General features: G+C 33.0%; 1 long non-coding RNA gene across 2 annotated transcripts; it reads right to left on the minus strand.

The window, feature by feature from the left end:
• Positions 1–643: 643 nt before the first annotated feature.
• LOC114738530 (uncharacterized) lies at positions 644–1,284 on the minus strand. 2 transcript variants are annotated; one of them, XR_003739534.1, is made up of 3 exons: positions 1,242–1,284; positions 997–1,096; positions 644–697 (listed from the first exon to the last, which is right to left on the minus strand). It is a non-coding gene; the product is annotated as an uncharacterized LOC114738530 (long non-coding RNA). The 2 variants fall into 2 exon arrangements; XR_003739535.1 differs by lacking the exon at positions 644–697 and adding an exon at positions 741–782.
• Between the last annotated feature and the right edge of the window lie 16,417 nt (positions 1,285–17,701).

Raw genomic sequence — 17,701 nt, forward strand, 5'->3', positions numbered from 1 at the left:
AAAATTGGAAAAAAATAATGATATTCAAATTCCGATGATAGTAGGTACATACGATCAACCAACATTTATCAAATTTGAAAAAGAGTCAAAAGAAAATGTTTCAATCCTCTTATTTTTATTTCTCAAACCAAGAGGTCCGTGAATCAGGATCTTAGCACATAGATACAAATGGTACATGTGTAGCCTCTCTGCTCTACCTAACCATAAATATCAGCACTTCCTACCCCTTTCAGTCACAGCACATTTCAAGAAAGCTTGACGTTGCTGTTAGCCAAATAGTTATTTTTGTCTGTCATTGGCACAACCCAAGGCTAGCAACAGCTTGCTGACTGAGATCCATAATTTCTTATTGTATGCAGTCTCTCTTTGACAATCAGTTTTTTTTAATTCATAGACTGAAGATAAAGTAAATGTTTGGCATAGTGTTTTACATAACATTTGAGTCCAAACGCTTATCAGATTAGAATTGAGATTGTGATTTGGATATGATTTTAGCCCTTCAAACATGCAAACATATATATATATATATATATATATATATATATGTCTGTTTCATAGTGTATTGTTGTAAACTGAGAATCAAATAAAAAATTTGAATATTTAACACCTGCTCAGCATTATTGAGTGTAACTGTGATGCACCTGTGCCATTTAGGAGCTGATGTCGCTACAATACGCATGGGAAGCTCCATAGATAACTTTGATATAATCAATATCAGACCCCATTAGTTACTTGTTTTTGCATCTTCTAGGATGCCTTTAAAGAACAACATAATATGCATTCTAAAACAGAAGTACGTCAATTAGCCAATTAAGTCGTGATTATGCAGCCTTTACCAAATTCATTGCTATGGAATAAACGATGTCACATTCGATGTCATGAGGCTAGGCACGTAAGAGGCAAAACTTAAGACTGTAACATACCCCCCACCCCCAAAAAAAAAAGACAGTACATAACGTGCAAGTTTATCCAAAAGATATCAGACAATAGAGTTACCGTTGATAGAATGTATTCTTCAAACGATTCCCTGTACTTGTCATACAGTTGCTGGGAATAATCATGAGGAGGCTTTTGAGTGCACATATTGTAGATAGTCCTGCAACACGATTTAAGGAAATGCAGTGCCTAACGAAAATATGCGATCAACTCAAGCCAAAGTGATCAAACAAAAAAAATGTAAAAATAAAAATAAATTATAGACTAAAAACATGTGAACAATGAAACTGCTTAGCGACGGATACGTATATAACATCATATAGTCCTCGGAACTAAACTGAGGCTCGGCAACCTTCAAGAATATTCTTCAGCTTTGTGATGCCATTCTGCATAAAATCCCATCCTTGTTCTAGGTCGATCGTCTTGCGCTCACACATCGACATGTTGGCAAGCTTAATCCCAGGTATTAAAACTGCAATACACGAGAAATATTTACAAATTGAAGAAGTACATAAACTTTACCAAGAAAAGAATCAGAAAATAAAAACGAAACCATAGTAATCAGCATACAGGATAAATTTCACCCCCAAATACGCCCGCCCATGGAAGAACCACGGCCGAAAAATTCAATCTCAACCACACCACCGTTCAACCCCAACCTTCTTCTCATATAAAACCATCAACAAACAAATAATGTGAACCCATCACTCACAACAGGACTGGGAAATTCAAGCAGCAGATAACAACACAGATCAGAAGAGCGAGATCATGGAGAAGCTACAATAACAGCATACATACAGCAAGTAAATAACAACAAAACCCCCTTCCTTAACGAAGGAGAAAGCTCAATCGCAGATTTCTTCCCAATGAAACCCTAGCTATGGTCGGTAACGGAGGAGATGACCCAGGAGGAGGAAAAGAGGCTCAAATTCAGCAGCAAGCTGACGAAAATAAAGGATTCTGTTCTGCCTAGAACATTGTGTGCATTTATTTGGAGTTAATGCAGCTTATAACCAGATTCAGTGAAACCGATTCGAAGCGGGTGAAAATTGTTTCCTCCCTTAACTTCCCAGTTCTTGCATTCATTTATCTCTTTATTTTACTTTGAATAAAATCTCATTTCTCACTCCCAAAAAAACATAAAATCTCATTTTTTTGTAAATTTTATTCCCCCAATTATTATCGATACTTGAATATGGTTCATGACATTTTTTTTTCTCCTTTCATAATCTCATTTAGTATAAATAAAATTAAAACATTTATTTGAAATAATTTAAAATAATTCATCAACCCAAATTGTCGTGGCACTTATATTTTACTTAAATGGAGAAAAATTTTAATTTCATTAACTTTATATTACAAAAATTTAGTAGCGGGAAAATGACAAAAAAAAACTAAATGTCAATAAAAAAATTTTGTTATTTATAAATTTAGTGTTGTTAACACTAAATAAAATGTTGTTACCCAACCTGATTTGGGATTTAGTAATTTCTAATTTTTTTATCATTTTTTTAATTTTATTCTTATTTAACGGACATGTTACTTTTTTAAGAAATACTAATAGTTTACAAATGATAAATTAAGATAAAATTATACATTGTATATTTGTGCAATATTTGCTACTCAAAAATTATTAGTATGCTGCAAAACTACAAGAAATAAGAATACTAGAGAGTAGAAGAGAAAACAAGAAATAGAGAAGACAATGATCTTTTTCTTATTCACTTTGTTTCATGGTAAAAATACCTTATGCATGCCCTCTCTTTATAAGCCTCCAAACATTAAGTCCTATACTAAGATTACAAAGCAATAAAGAATATCATAATGGCATTAATAATGAGAAACTTCTCCCAAGTCATTCATTAGGAAGGTTATGTGGTTTATGACATTTGAAGGTAAAGAATCCTATGAGAATTCTAAGGGTTAGGGGTTATGGGCATCCACTCATGCAATATTTATAATACTCCCCATTGGAAGTCCATAACGAGTATTATGCCTTATTAAAACCTTACTAGGAAATACCCATTGGTACAAAAACCTAGTGCAGAAAAAAGAGTATACAATATTTACTCCTCCTAATGATAATATCATTTTAAATCTTTAAGTCAACACATTCCAATACCATACATTAACTTCTCAAATGTTCTAGTCAGCAGTGTCTTGGTAAACAAATCAGCAAAGTTGTCACATGAGCGAATTTGTTGAAAATCTATATCACCACTTTTCAAAAGATCGTGAGTGAAAAAGAACTTTGGAGAAATATGCTTTATTCTATCTCCTTTAATATATCCTCCTTTTATTTGAGCTATACATACTATACTATCTTCATATAATACTGTTGGAATCTTCTATTCAAGGGAAAAACCACACATTTTTTGAATATATTGAGTCACTGACCTCAGCCAAACATATTTTCGATTTGCCTCATAAATTACATTTATTTCCACATGATTTGATGAGGTAACTGATAAAGTTTGTTTTATTGAACGTCATGAGATCGTTGTACGTCCACAAATAAATAAATATCCTGTTTGAGACTTGCTTTTATGTGGATCTGATAGAAATCTTGCATCTGCATAGCCAAGTAATTGTGATTCTGATTCATTAAAGTAAAATAATCCCATATCAATTGTCCCTCGGAGATATCAAAATATATGCTTAATTTCATTCCAATGCCTTCTTATTGGGGAAGAATTAAATCTTGCCAATAAACTAACAGTAAATGCAATATCAGGTCGTGTTGAATTAGCAAGATATATTAATGTACCTATGGCACTAAGATATGATACTTCAGGACCAAGAAGTTATTATGCTTATCAAGTGATCTTACAATCATAGGAGTAGATAATGGATAGGCCTGATCTATATAAAATCGCTTTAGTACCTTTTTAGTATAAGTCGATTGATGGAGGAAAATTCAATTTGCTAAGTGCTCAATTTGCAAGCCGAGGCAAAACTTTGTTCTTCCAAAATCTTTCATTTCAAATTCTTTTTTTAGACAATCAACTGCTTTTTGAAGCTCTTTGGGAGTTTTAATTATATTTAAATAATCCATATAGACAATAATTATAGCAAACTCTTATCCATTTCTTTTTATAAAAACATATGGGCAAATTGGATCATTTTTATAGCCTTCTCTCAACAAATATTCACTAATTCGGTTATACCACATTCTTCCATATTGTTTTAATCTGTATAAGGATTTATGCAAACGAATTGCATAATTTTCTCGAGAATTCTTACATGTTTCTGGCAATTTAAATCCTTTAGAGATTTTCATATAAATCTCAGTATTTAAAGAACCATACAAATATGCCGTAACAACATCCATTAGACGCATTTCAAGTTTTCTATAGACTGCCAAACTAATTATATATCTTAAAGTAATTATAGCCACTACAGGAGAATATGTATCTTCATAATCAATACCAGGTCTTTGTAAAAACCCTTGTACTGCAAGCCGTGTTTTATATCTAATAATCTCATTTTTCTTGTTTCATTTGCGCACAAGACCCATCTGTACCCAACTGGTTTTACACCATTTGGTATGTGGACTATAGGTCCAAAAGCTTCACGTTTTGAAAGTAAATTTAACTCTGCTTGAATTGCATCTTTCCATTTTGGCCAATCATCTCTATGTCTACATTTTTCAACTGATGTAGGTTTAAGATCCTCATGTTGCTTAATTATTTCAACATCAACATTATATGAAAAAATGTTATCGATGACTGTATTCTCTCGGTTCCATCTTTTTTCCTGCGGCAACATAACTTATCGAGATCTCTTCATTATTTTCAGGTACCTGGGCCTCTTCTTAGGCCTTTTGATTAGTTATGTTTTGGTCCTCTCCTATAGGACTTGCCTCATCAATTTGACTATCATAACCATTATGAATATTTGCTCCTTTTTTCTTTCTAGGAGTTTTATCTTTGGAACTGAGTGGTCTGCCCACTTCAAGCATCATTTGGTTTCACTTGTGTTTTCTAATTGTCCTGCTAGGATATCAATTCTAATCAGAGCATTTTCAACTGAAATATCAGATTTAATAATTTTCTTAGGATGAGTAAGTGCATTTGTCAATTGATTTATAATGTTTTGCAAATGAATTATTCTTTGAACTTAAGTTCACATTGTTGTGTACGAGGATCTAGATGAAATAATGATAATGCTTTTTATGTGATTTCTTTATCCAGCTGCTTATTATCTCTCCCTAATATTGGAAAAATTGTCTCATCAAAATGATAATCATCAAAATGTGATGTAAACAAATCTCCTGTTAATAGTTCTGAATACTTAATTATAGAAGGAGATTCATAGCTAACATATATCCCTAACCTTCTTTGAGGTACCATCTTTGTGCGTTGTGGTGGAGTAATAGGGACAAATACCACACATCAAAAAATTTTAAGATGGGAAATATTTGCCTCTCGACCAAAAGTCAATTGTAACTAGAAGAATTCATGATAAATTGTTGGCCTTATACGTACAATTACTGCTGCATGTAAAATTGTATGTCCCCAAACTGAAATGGGAAGTTTTAATCTCAAAAGTATTGGTCTAGCAATCAATTGGAGGCGTTTAATAAGTGATTCTATTAGGCCATTTTGAGTGTGGACATAAGCAATAGATTTTTCTACTGTTATTCTAGTTGCCATGCAATAATTATTAAAAACTTGAAATGAAAACTCACTAGCATTATCAAGACGACTTGTCTTAATTGTATGGTCTGGAAACTATACTTTTAGTCGAATTATTTGAGCAAGTAATCTAGCAAGTGCTAAATTACATGTTGATAACAAACATATATGGGAACATCTTGTAAATGCATCTATTAAAACCATAAAATATTTGAATGGTCTGCATGATGGATGGACAGGTCTACATATATCTCCTTAGATACACTCTAGAAATACAGGAGATTCAACTTCTACTTTTGTCAATGAAGGCCTTATAATTTATTTTCCTTGAGAACAAATAGCACATGAAAAATCTTTAAATTGAATAATCTTCTGGCTCTTCAATGGGTATCCATATGAATTTTTAATAATTCTTCATATTATAGTTGATCTGGGATGACCCAACCGATCATGCCAAAAAATAAATGTATCTTTATCAATAAACTTCTAGTTTACTGTGGCATTTATTTATATTGTACTAATATTTGTATAGTACAACTCAGAAGATAATGTCGGTAATTTTTTCATGACACATTTTTCTCCATTTCTTACCATGGTAACATGTAGATATTCAATGTTTTTCTCATTTATAGTCTTAATATGATATTCATTTCGTGGATATCTTTAAAACTTAATAAATTCCTTTGAGACTTAAAGGAATATAAAGCATAACTAATAACAAATTTTGTTCCTCTAGGTAATATTATAATTCCTCTTCTAGAACCTTTAATTAGTTTTGTATCACCCGCTATAATATTGATGCTTGCACTATTTATCGTAAGATAAGAAAAATATTTTCTATCTTTGAGTATGGTGTGTGTTGTAGCACTATCTATGAGATATATATATATATATATATATATCTTTATTCTTGTGTCCAACAAAAGGAAGAGAAACATCTATATTCTTCACACACAAAAAAACATTCATTGACATAAATTCAAAGTACATCATGATTAATAATGCTCTTAAAAAAGAGAAGGTAATAAACGTAAGTAAAGCATAAATAAAGCAAACTAAAATTATCCAAACTCTTATAATCATGATTCTTAGAGAAATCAGCCACATCTAAATGTGTCATAGTTCAAGGCCATTAACATCATTTAGCTTATTGACATAATCATTTTTGTATACAAAATTTACCTCCACATCATCAATTTGAAAGGTCAAATTTACTTCCACATTATTTGAACTTCTTTATATGGATGCCTGATAAAGTTTTGTTAGATGCTCAGGCGTATGACAATATGTGACCAATGTCCTTTCCTGTCGGTAACATTGATTTTAAACAACTCTTGAAGGGCCATTCTTATCTTTTTTCAACCCATCACTAAGTTTCTTCTTTTTGTGGGTATTGGGGTTATAAGTGTTACTTTCATCACCACAATAATGATAATTTACGCGTACCCTGCCACGACCACGACCTCGGCTAAGACCATGACCGCGTCCACGCACATGATAATTATTGCATACATTCACATTCGTTTCAGGGAATGGAGCTGATCCAATGGGACGGATCTCATGATTTTTTTTAATTATTTTGTTCAGCCACAAGAAGACATGAGATCAATTCAGAATATTTCTTAAAACCCTTTTTCACGATATTGCTGCTGCGGGAGCATATTTAAAGCATGAAAAGTTGAAAAGTTTTTTTCTAATAAGTCCTCATCTGTTATTTTCTCACCACATAATTTCAATTGAGAACGTATTTTGAAAACAGCTGAATTAGATTCAATCACAGTTTTAAAATCTTGGAGCCTCAAATGCATCCATTTGTAATGAGCTTTAGGAAAAATTACCTTTTTTTGATAGTCATACCTTTCTTTTAAATTATTCCACAATTCTAACGGGCCTTTCACTATTAGGTATTCAGCTTTCAACCCTTCATGCAAATGGTGGCATAAGAAAATTATGGTCTTAGCCTTTTCTTGGCTAGTTGTTTCATTTCTAGGTAAAATAGCATTTCCTAGACCTTTGGCATCTAGGTAGATTTCAGTATCTAAGACCCAAGACAAATAATTTTTTCCTATGATGTCAAGAGCAGTAAACTCGAGTTTGGTAAGATTGGCCATGGATCAAACTAAAATGATAATAACAAAAACTAGAATTATAATAAAATTGATGCACACTAAAACATAATAAATAAAATATTATGATTCAAAAGTCACCCATAAATAAATTATTCCTTTAAAATTATAAACAAATAAATAAATACATAAATAATAACAAATAAACATATATGAGAATGAAAAAGATAAACAACACAAATAATTAGTTACAATACATAATATAGAGACAATGTATATAAATGTATATAGAGGAAGGGGAAAAAGCAGTAATATAAATAAATACATAAATATTTTTTTTAATTACAAAGGGCATCAAACACAGTTAAGTAACAGAGTCTCATATTCACAAGATATTGCTTCTCTTTAGCTGGATCTGAGCTTCTACTCTGACTGAAGGAGAAGTGGAGACCATCAAATCAACAAGCATATCCCTTGCTTTAGCAGCCATGGTGTCCGTAACTATGTTGGCATCACAATCGCATAGAGTCACCTCCGTTAACCAATCTCTCTCAAGCATTTGTTGGACTTCGAGCGAAGTCACGTAATCCGAATGGTCATTCAGTATGGTCGAGCTTATGATCTAGACTAGCTCACTGTAGTCACATTCAATGATGATGCATCTCCATCCGATATCCCAAGCAAGTTTGAGAGCCCATAGTATCCCCACACCTCAAATGTGAACACCGTACCAGGACCTACTTTATACATAAAGCCCCTTGATGAACTGACCGCTGTGGTCCCTGAATATGCCCCCACACGTGCATAGGCCTGTGTTCCGGTGGTGTGATCCATCCACATTAACTTTTATGAAGTCCACTAGTGGTGAAGTCCAGGCTAAGGACATGGGCCCCTCTACGCGCTCCTTTAGGACATTGTGATTACCCCACGACAACCAAGCATAGGAGCGGGCAACGAGAGCCTTCATACTCCAACTTCAATTACTAAAGATACTTGCATTCCGATGTACCCATATATTCCTCCAAACGATGGCGAACCAGAGTCGAAAGTCATGTCCTTCAATATTACCACGCTGTCTTAGCCCCCATGTGATCCAATTAGAGACATCTGTGGAGCCGAAGAACTGGTTCTGCCACTCAGGAGGTAGGATAGAGGTCCAAGTCTGTCTAGCATAAACACAATCATGGATGGCATGTAGGATAGACTCTCATTTGGTTTTGCATATGTCACACATGCTAGTATTATGTAGTCCGTGCCGAAAGCATGATAGATTGGTGAGGAGTCTATCACGTACGCATAACCAAAGAAAGAGGCGGCACCGTTGGGGGACTTGAAGTTTCCAAATATGTTTCCATGAGCTCCTATTCCCCGTATCCTGTCTCCCTCTTAACTGATCATACGCAGACTTGATAGAGAAAGTGTCATTAGAAGACCAATGCCAAACAAGTTGGTCTTGTTCTCTAGCCAAGTTCACTTGCACACAATCTATAGCATGGAGAGCATGTGGGGAGAGGTAGTCATTGAAATTTTGCTAATCCCACAAGCCTAAAGGGTAATACAATTAGCAACTTTTCACACTAGGGAACTTGGTGGAATTGGACAGGTTCCGTATTGCTCAAGAGGGTCAAAGTCTGGGACCTGTGTATACTTCCAGAAGGATATGTGACGACCATTAGTTATTTTCCAAGCTAAGTTGTCTTTCACCAAGGTCCAATTCGAACGTATGCCCTTCCATGTACGCGACTCAGAATTACACTTCTCAATGTTTGGAATAAGGTTTGTGCCAACCTTGTATTTCTCCCTAAAAAATCTCACCCAAAGAGAATCTTGTTGTGTGATCAGTGACCAGCCTAGTTTGGATATATACGCTTTATTCAGGAGCTTCACTATTCTCACTCCTAAGCCACCTTCTTCTTTTTCTACAAGACACAGTCTCCCAAGCTACGAGGTGAACCTTACGCATTGTGGTATTTGAACCCCAGAGAAAGTTTCTACATTGTTTGTCAATCTCTGTGCAGGTGGCGCTAGGCAGCGGGGTTGTTTGCATGGCATAGGAGAGAATAGTTCAGACCACCGTAGAGACCAAAGTGTGCCTAGCAGCTAAGGACAAAGTATTTTCTTTCCAACTCAATAATCGGGCGTCCATTTTATCCAGTACGAACTTGTACGTAGAAGCTAACACTCTCTTGTGGAGGATGGGCATCCCAAGGTACTTGCCCAGGTCAGAGGTTGGGACAAAGTTGAGGAATTCGCTAATTTCTCGGCTTCTATTGTGGTTTACATTCTTGGAGAAATGGATTCTAGACTTGGCAGGATTCACTTTTTGTCCTGACGTCTCGCAAAAGTCATCAAGGATAGCTTCTCCATATCTGCTTTTGCAAATAAGATAAGATTGTCAGCGAAAAATAAATGGGAGATAGGCGTACCTCGTTTATTCAGCTTGAAGGGATGCCAGTCTTCATCATCAATAACAATTTGAATAAGATGTCCCAGCCTTTCCATAACAAGGATGAACAGATAAGGGGATATGGGATCCCCTTAACACACTCTCTGTGAGGGGTAAAACTCATTGGCAGCAGAGCCATTCCACAGTAATTGCATTCGAGAGGAAGAGAGACAGTGTGAAATGATGTGCCTTATGTTCTCCGATATTTGTAACTCCGCTAGGCACTCAAAGATAAATTTCCAGCGGACATGGTTATAAGCTTTCTCAAGGTCAATCTTTATTGCCATAAACCCTTGTTGTCTTTTCATCTTATGCATCGAGTGGATAATTTCTTGCGTTAAGATGATATTACCATAACTTTGTCTTCCCCATACGAAGCTACATTGGTTTGGTGCCACCACCAGAGGCATAATGGGTTTAAGTCTATTGGTGATAATCTTTGTGAGTATTTTATAGACCACATTGCATAGACTAGCAGGACGAAAGTCCCGAATTGTCTGAGGGTAATCAGTCTTAGGAATCAGCACAGCCTGGGTTCCATTGATTTCCTTCCCTGGCTGCGGGTTGAGAAAGATATTCTTTATTAAAGTGCAAACTGAATGACCAACGATTTCCTACTGGCTTTGATAAAAGAAGGGGTTTAAACCATCAGGGCTAGGTGCTTTCAAAGGGCCCATCTCAAACAACGCCTTCTTCATTTCTACCTCATCCACATGTCTCCCCAATCGTCGCAAGTTTACGTCATTGATTACCAGGTACGAGCACCCAAACATGATGGGTTCAGAATGGGTGCCGCTTTCAGTATAAAGTTGTTCAAAAAAATTACTTCCCATGGTCATAATTTCTTTCAAGTTGTAAGACCAGTCGCCTGATTCAAGTTTGAAGGCCTCTATTCTATTGCGACATTTTCTTCCATTGGCCATGGCGTGGAAAAAACATGTGTTATGGTCTCCACTGGCGTGCCAATAAGCACGTGAGTATTGAAGCCATATCACCTCTTCTTGATTGAGGATTTTTTCAAGATCACCCCAGAGCTTCCTTTGGATCTCTTCAAGCTTGCTAGTGACTCCAACTGCTGCTATTTTCTAATTCACCCCTTCAAGTCTTCTGTAGATCCTATCTTTCTTTCGTTGAACATGTCCGAAGACCTCTTTGTTCCAGATTGATATTTCTCCACAAAAGACATAACTGACTCATTCCAGTTATGATTGACGTCCCAACTATTTCGAACAAAGCTTGCAAAGTCTTCATGGAGGACCCAAGGAGCAAAAAAAAATCCAAATGGCCTTTTGTAGGAAGCCGAGCCTTGAGTATTTTCTGTTTTCAGACGGACTGGGCAATGGTCAAATTTAAACTTTGGTAGGTGAACCACTGAAGCGTTAGGGAAGCCTTCATGTCACAAATCATTAACAAAAATCCGATCAATACGGCTCTGACTTGTTCCGCGGCCCTAAGTAAATTGAGGTCCATTGAAACCAATATCTATCATACTACTTTCACCAATCCAGTTGTGAAAAGATCTCTCCACATTAGCATGCTGCTGCATGCCTTGACCATGGCGGTCATCCTGATGAGGAACAGCATTGAAGTCCCCTACCACAATCCATTTACCAGATACTGAGTTGCTAATGTTTCTGAGTGTTGACCAAAGACTTCTTCTCATATCCATATTAGGATGGCCATAAATGATGGTAAGAAGCCATTCATCTCTGGAGCTGCTACCAATAACCCTGTGGACATATTGGTCACCGAATATGATTACAGTATGCGTGGGAAGCTCCATAAATAACTTTGATATACTCCTCTGGTCCTATTTATAAGGCAAAGAGAGAAATTTTTTTGGGTCATATTTATAAGTTACTTCATAAATTTTTAGTGTAAATATACTATTTTGTCTTTTATTTATTATAGTGTAAATAGTCATCTTTTTGAAAGATGTATATATTAAATAGAGTTAAAGTTGAAAAGTTGTTATATTTTAATGGAAAGTTAATGTATTTTAAGGTTTTTCTTGATCTATATGAAATATGTTAGAAGTGCCTTATAAATAAGACCAGGAGAGTAATCAATATCAGACCCCATTAGTTACTTGTTTTGCATCTTCTAGGATGCCTTTTAAGAACAACATAATATGCATTCTAAAACAGAAGAAAAGTATGTCAATAAGCCAATTAAGTCGTGATTATGCAGCCTTTTATCAAATTCATTGCTATGTAATAAACGATGTCACATTTGATGTCATGAGGCTAGGCGCGTAAGAAGCAAAATTTAAGACTGTAACGTAACACCCCCCCCCCCCAAAAAAAAAGACACAGCATAACGTGCAAGTTTAGCCAAAATATATCCAGACAGTAAAGTTACCGTTGATCGAATGTATTCTTCAAACGATTCCCTGCACTTGTCATGCAGTTGTTGGGAATAATCATCAGCGCACATAGTGTAGATAGTCCTGCAACACGATTTAAGGAAATGCAGTGCCTAATGAAAATATGCGATCAACTCAAGCCAAAGTGATCAAACAAATAAAAATTTTATAGACTAAACATGTGAACAATGAAACTGCTTAGAGATGGATACGTAGATAACATCATATGGTCCTTGGAACTAAACTGAGGCTCGGGCAACCCCTCAACAATATTCTTCAGTTTTGTGATGCCCTTCTGCATAAAATCCCATCCTTGTTCTAGGTCGATCGTCTCGCGCTCACTCATCGACATGTTGGCAAGCTAAATCCCAGGTATTAAAAACTGCAAAACACGGGCGAAATATTTACAAATTGAAGAAGGACATAAACTTTACCGAGAAAAGAATCACAAAATAAAAACGAAACCATGGTAATGAGCATTAAGGATAAATTTCATCCCCAAATACGCCCGCCCATGGAAGAACCACGGCCGAAAAACTCAATCGCAACCACACCACCATTCAACCCCACTTCTTCTCATATACACCATCAACAAACAAATAATGTGAACCCATCACTCACAACAGGACTGGGAAATTCAAGCAGCAGATAACAACACAGATCAGAAGAGCGAGATCATGGAAAGCCTACGAGAATGGGCATACATACAGCAAGTAAATAACAACAAAACCCCCTTCCCTAACGAAGGAGAAAGCTCAATCGCAGATTTCTTCCCAAATGAAACCCCAGCTATGGTTGGTAACGGAGAAGATGAATAAAAAAGAGGATTACCAGAAAAAATATGTTATACTATTCTAATTATAACAGCTAGTTAATTAATTTAAAGAAATTAAGAAAATAAATTAAGTTAGTTATTCATAATAAATATGTGTTATCTTTCCTAAAATATCCTTACTAATCAAGTATATTGACTAGAATTATCAATATTAGAAGGTTTATCTTGGAAAAAATTCATAAATATTAGAGACAAAGTGGATTGGGGTCTTATATTTAGGACCAAAATAAAAGTTAAACAAAATCTTATATTAAGAAATAGATGAAGTATTTTTCATAAATTAACTAATTCATTTAATTTTTTTAATCTAATTAAATTATTTAAACAGGAAGGAGTAGCTAAATCCGTGAAACCGATTTGAAGGCGGCTGAAAATTGTTACTACTTCCCTGAACTTCCTAGTTCTTGCGTTTATCTTGTTATTTTACTTTGAATAAAATCTCATTTCTCACTCCCAAAAAAAAAGTGTCATTTTCATTATATAAGTCACTAATTACTACTGTTTGTAAATTTATCCCCACAGTTATTATCAATTCTTAGATATGATTCATTACATTTGTGTCTCTTTTCATAACCTCATTTATTATAAATAAAATTAAAAAAATTAATTTGAACAAATTTAAAGTAAATTCATCAACCCAAATTGTGGTGGCACTTTATTTTTACTTAAATCAAGAAAATTTTCAATTTCATCAACTTTATATTACTAAAATATAGTAGCTTTTAATTTTATTCTCATTTAATATGCACACTACTTTTTTAAGAAATCCTAATAGTTTACAAATAATAAATTAAGATGAAATTATACATTATATATTCATACAATAAATTGGCTACTCAAAAATTATTAGTAACAGTTGGCCCAGCATCTCTTTTAATTTTAAGTCTTCTTTTAAAGAGTTACGTTGTGAGTTTGAGCCTTTCTACAAAGTACATAAGTTGTGAAAAAATAATTAAATTGATAGATTCTACAAAGTACATAAGTTGTAAAAAAATAATTAAATTGATAGATATTTCTTGTAATTAATAACAACACCAATCACTCATCGAACTAAATAGTGTGAAAAAAATTACTTAATAAAGGAAATCCTTAAATTTAGGTAACAAAATACACTAATATCAACAATATAATTAAAAGCACTAAATTCGACTCGATGGCTAGATTAGCATCTTAATTTTCGCATCCATATTTTTTATTTCCATTTCAAAATATCTACTATTTAAGATAGTTTGACACTTTGACGAGTTATATAATACTACTTTTGATCCTAAATATTTATTACAAATAATTAACTTAATTAATTTTTTTAATCCACTTAAATTAGTTATCTAATTCTTATATTAGACACAATAAAACTGATTTTAAAGTAACAAATATTTTTTCTCAAAAAATAAAACTCCAAAATGATTGATATTTTGAAGTAGAGCTGGTAAATGCTAGATCAGATGAATCTATATATCTGTATATAAATCTAGATGGCTGCATCTATGAAGAAATGAATATCCATCGCAACATTAAAAGTTTTCTTCGGCGAGGGGAATTTTACTTGAAAAATGATTCCATATTCCTTCTTTTAATTATATTTTAATTAAATCAGGGCTTCCAATTAATCTCTAGATTCTCCTTTTTTTAGAAAACCTCTTAATTATTACTAACTCTAATCTCAAATATAACATCTAGTTTATAGTATTATATTGCTTCCGCAATCCAAATTCCAAAACCTAGCTAATTTGAGTTTTAATTTATTTTCATGTATCTATCCTCAAACAATTTCTTAGTCTTGTAAATACGCAACCATTAGGAACTGTTACTAAAAATAAATTAAATTTTGATATTGGCATGTTAAAATAATACAATATCATATGACATAATATATTCTAAGGAAAAATTACCGATGTTGTAAATATTATTTTGTGGATGTTCGCTCATGATCTGTTAAGATTCAAATAATGATGTTTAATGAATTACTCGTCTTATGTCCTCCTCTTCATAAATCATCAAGTATTAAGAATAAGAACATTCACATATACTGAATACATTAATATTCGTTGATTATATAAAAAATGTACATCATAAGGTTAGCATAGATATAATGCCAATTCATGCATTAGTAGCTATGATTTTTAATATAAAAGCTAGTTGGGGCTTTGATTTGATCACATGTAATATCCCAGTCTATTTTGTCTCCAAAATTTATTTTTTTGTCCCAAAATATCTTATATTGACTGTAAGAATTTTTCACCAAATAGTAGTTTTAATGCAGGTAAATAAAGATGGCAGCCTAGAAAAATCAATATATAACTATTACAAACAACTAACGTAACTATAATATCTTTAATATCTTCAAATTAGTGACCTAGTGGTAGTATTCAAAATTGGATGTAGTACTTAATAATTAGAGACGTGTATAGAGAGAGCCTCTAACTCATCAAGTTCTAAATATAAAAGTTAATTATTATTAGAGGGTTGATTTTAACTTTAAATTTAAGACCTTAATTAATTTTATGTCTCATATTTATTAATTTTGTTCTAAACTAATTTATCAATTTACAAATTGATATATAATTTAATGTTATATATGCATATTTTTAAAGAGATCATGTTAAATTTGTTGTTAGAAATTATTTAACTTCGTTAATTTATTCAATTGAATCAACTAACTCTAGCATGATAAGGCCTGATTTTCAAAAATTACAGTAATACCATCCGTCCATTAAATTTATGCTTTTTCTTTTGCCCAGAAATTAAATTTATGCTATTTTGAACATTATTGAAACCCACAAATAAATGAATATATAATAGCTAAATTGGTTTGCAACGCAGACAAATAAGTCCTGTATTAAATTTTTTTCATATGTGTAAAGCTGGTCTGATTCAATAAAAAATTCATTTGGGCTGCAAAAACAAATAAGATATCACCCCAAAACAAATTCATTCTGTTCATATCTGTGAGAAAAAGTTCTTTCGGGAAGACACTAATTTTATAAACTAAGTCTATATCAAAATATATATATATATATATATATATAAATTAGGTCTGAAGAAAGCTCTGTGTGTGTATATATGTACACTCCCTATCATCCATATACCACTTCTAATCTTTAATACAAAGTTATTTTGACTTTTCATTTAATCTTAAATATAAGATCACAATCTATTTTGTCTCCAATATATAGTTATTTTGTCCTCAAATAATTCTTATAGTGGTGCATATGTTAAGGAGATACTATCCATTTGTAATTCAAACACACATGATTAATAAGGGTATTTTAAAAAAAATATCTATTTATAACAAATAACTAACTTAATTAACTTTTTTAGCCTCCTCAGATTAGCCAAGTACGTCTTATATTGAGGATTGAAGATAGTATAACTCATTTCTTGGTAAAAAAAAATAATATAAGTCATTTTAATCAATTCATCAATATCAAAAAACAGTAATCAATTTATTAAATGTATTTCATATCAAAATATGCTTTCAACTTTACCCATATTAAAGGAAGTTTGTGAAAGAAAGCAAAAAATATAAGAAGTTACTCATATGTTTAAGTATTAATTGTAAAGACAAAATTAATAAAAAAAGTATTAATTACTCTGAGTGGTTTATATTTTTATCAAGTCCTTTTTGAGAAATAAATACTGTGGGCGGGAGAGAGTATGTAGATTTGCTTTCTCACGCCTTCTTAAATAAATAATTTTGAGATAAATTTCTTACGTGTAAATTCTATGAAAACTATCGCAACTTCCCCACAAGGCAGAGAGAGATGCATTTTAATTTTTACCCATTATTTCTATATTTTCTCACATAAAATTGTTCTCACTTCCTATTTGAATAACTGATCATTGATCCAAAGTAATAGCTTTTTTTTTTCACTAACGGATACTAAAACATGGAACACTTTAAATACAATACCATGTGTTTTGATAAAATAAAATAAAAAGTAGGGGGCATCAATTGCTAAATATTGTTGAGTTTCAGGGTGCTAGTAGTTGCTCTTTCTGGGAAATAATTTAGGAACAAAAATTCTCTTTGAACTAAAATCAATATTATGAAGTTAAGTCGAAGTCAATCAAAAAACAACGTTGCAACCATTTTTTACACTTAAAAATAACATTGCTCCGATAAATAGTTTATGATGGCCAATACTCTTCTCAAAATGGTTTAAAAGCAATAACATATATTAACCCACAAGACATCTTTGTATAGAGGAAAAGCCACGATTTTTAAATTATACTTCCTCCGTTCCTTATTATAAGAGACAAATAACCGAAGTACGTTGATCAAAAAAACAGTTAAAATTAGTTAAGAACAATTAATGTGTAAAAAGTATAATTTTTTTTCCAAAAATGCCCTCATTAATAAGGAGAGAGAGCATGAGAGAGAACAATTAAATTATTAAAAGAAAGAGAAGTGAG

The sequence above is a fragment of the Neltuma alba genome, unplaced genomic scaffold (genome assembly GCF_004799145.2).
Source record: "Neltuma alba isolate B1F8T4 unplaced genomic scaffold, ASM479914v2 tig00013611_pilon, whole genome shotgun sequence".
Lineage (NCBI taxonomy): Eukaryota > Viridiplantae > Streptophyta > Magnoliopsida > Fabales > Fabaceae > Neltuma > Neltuma alba.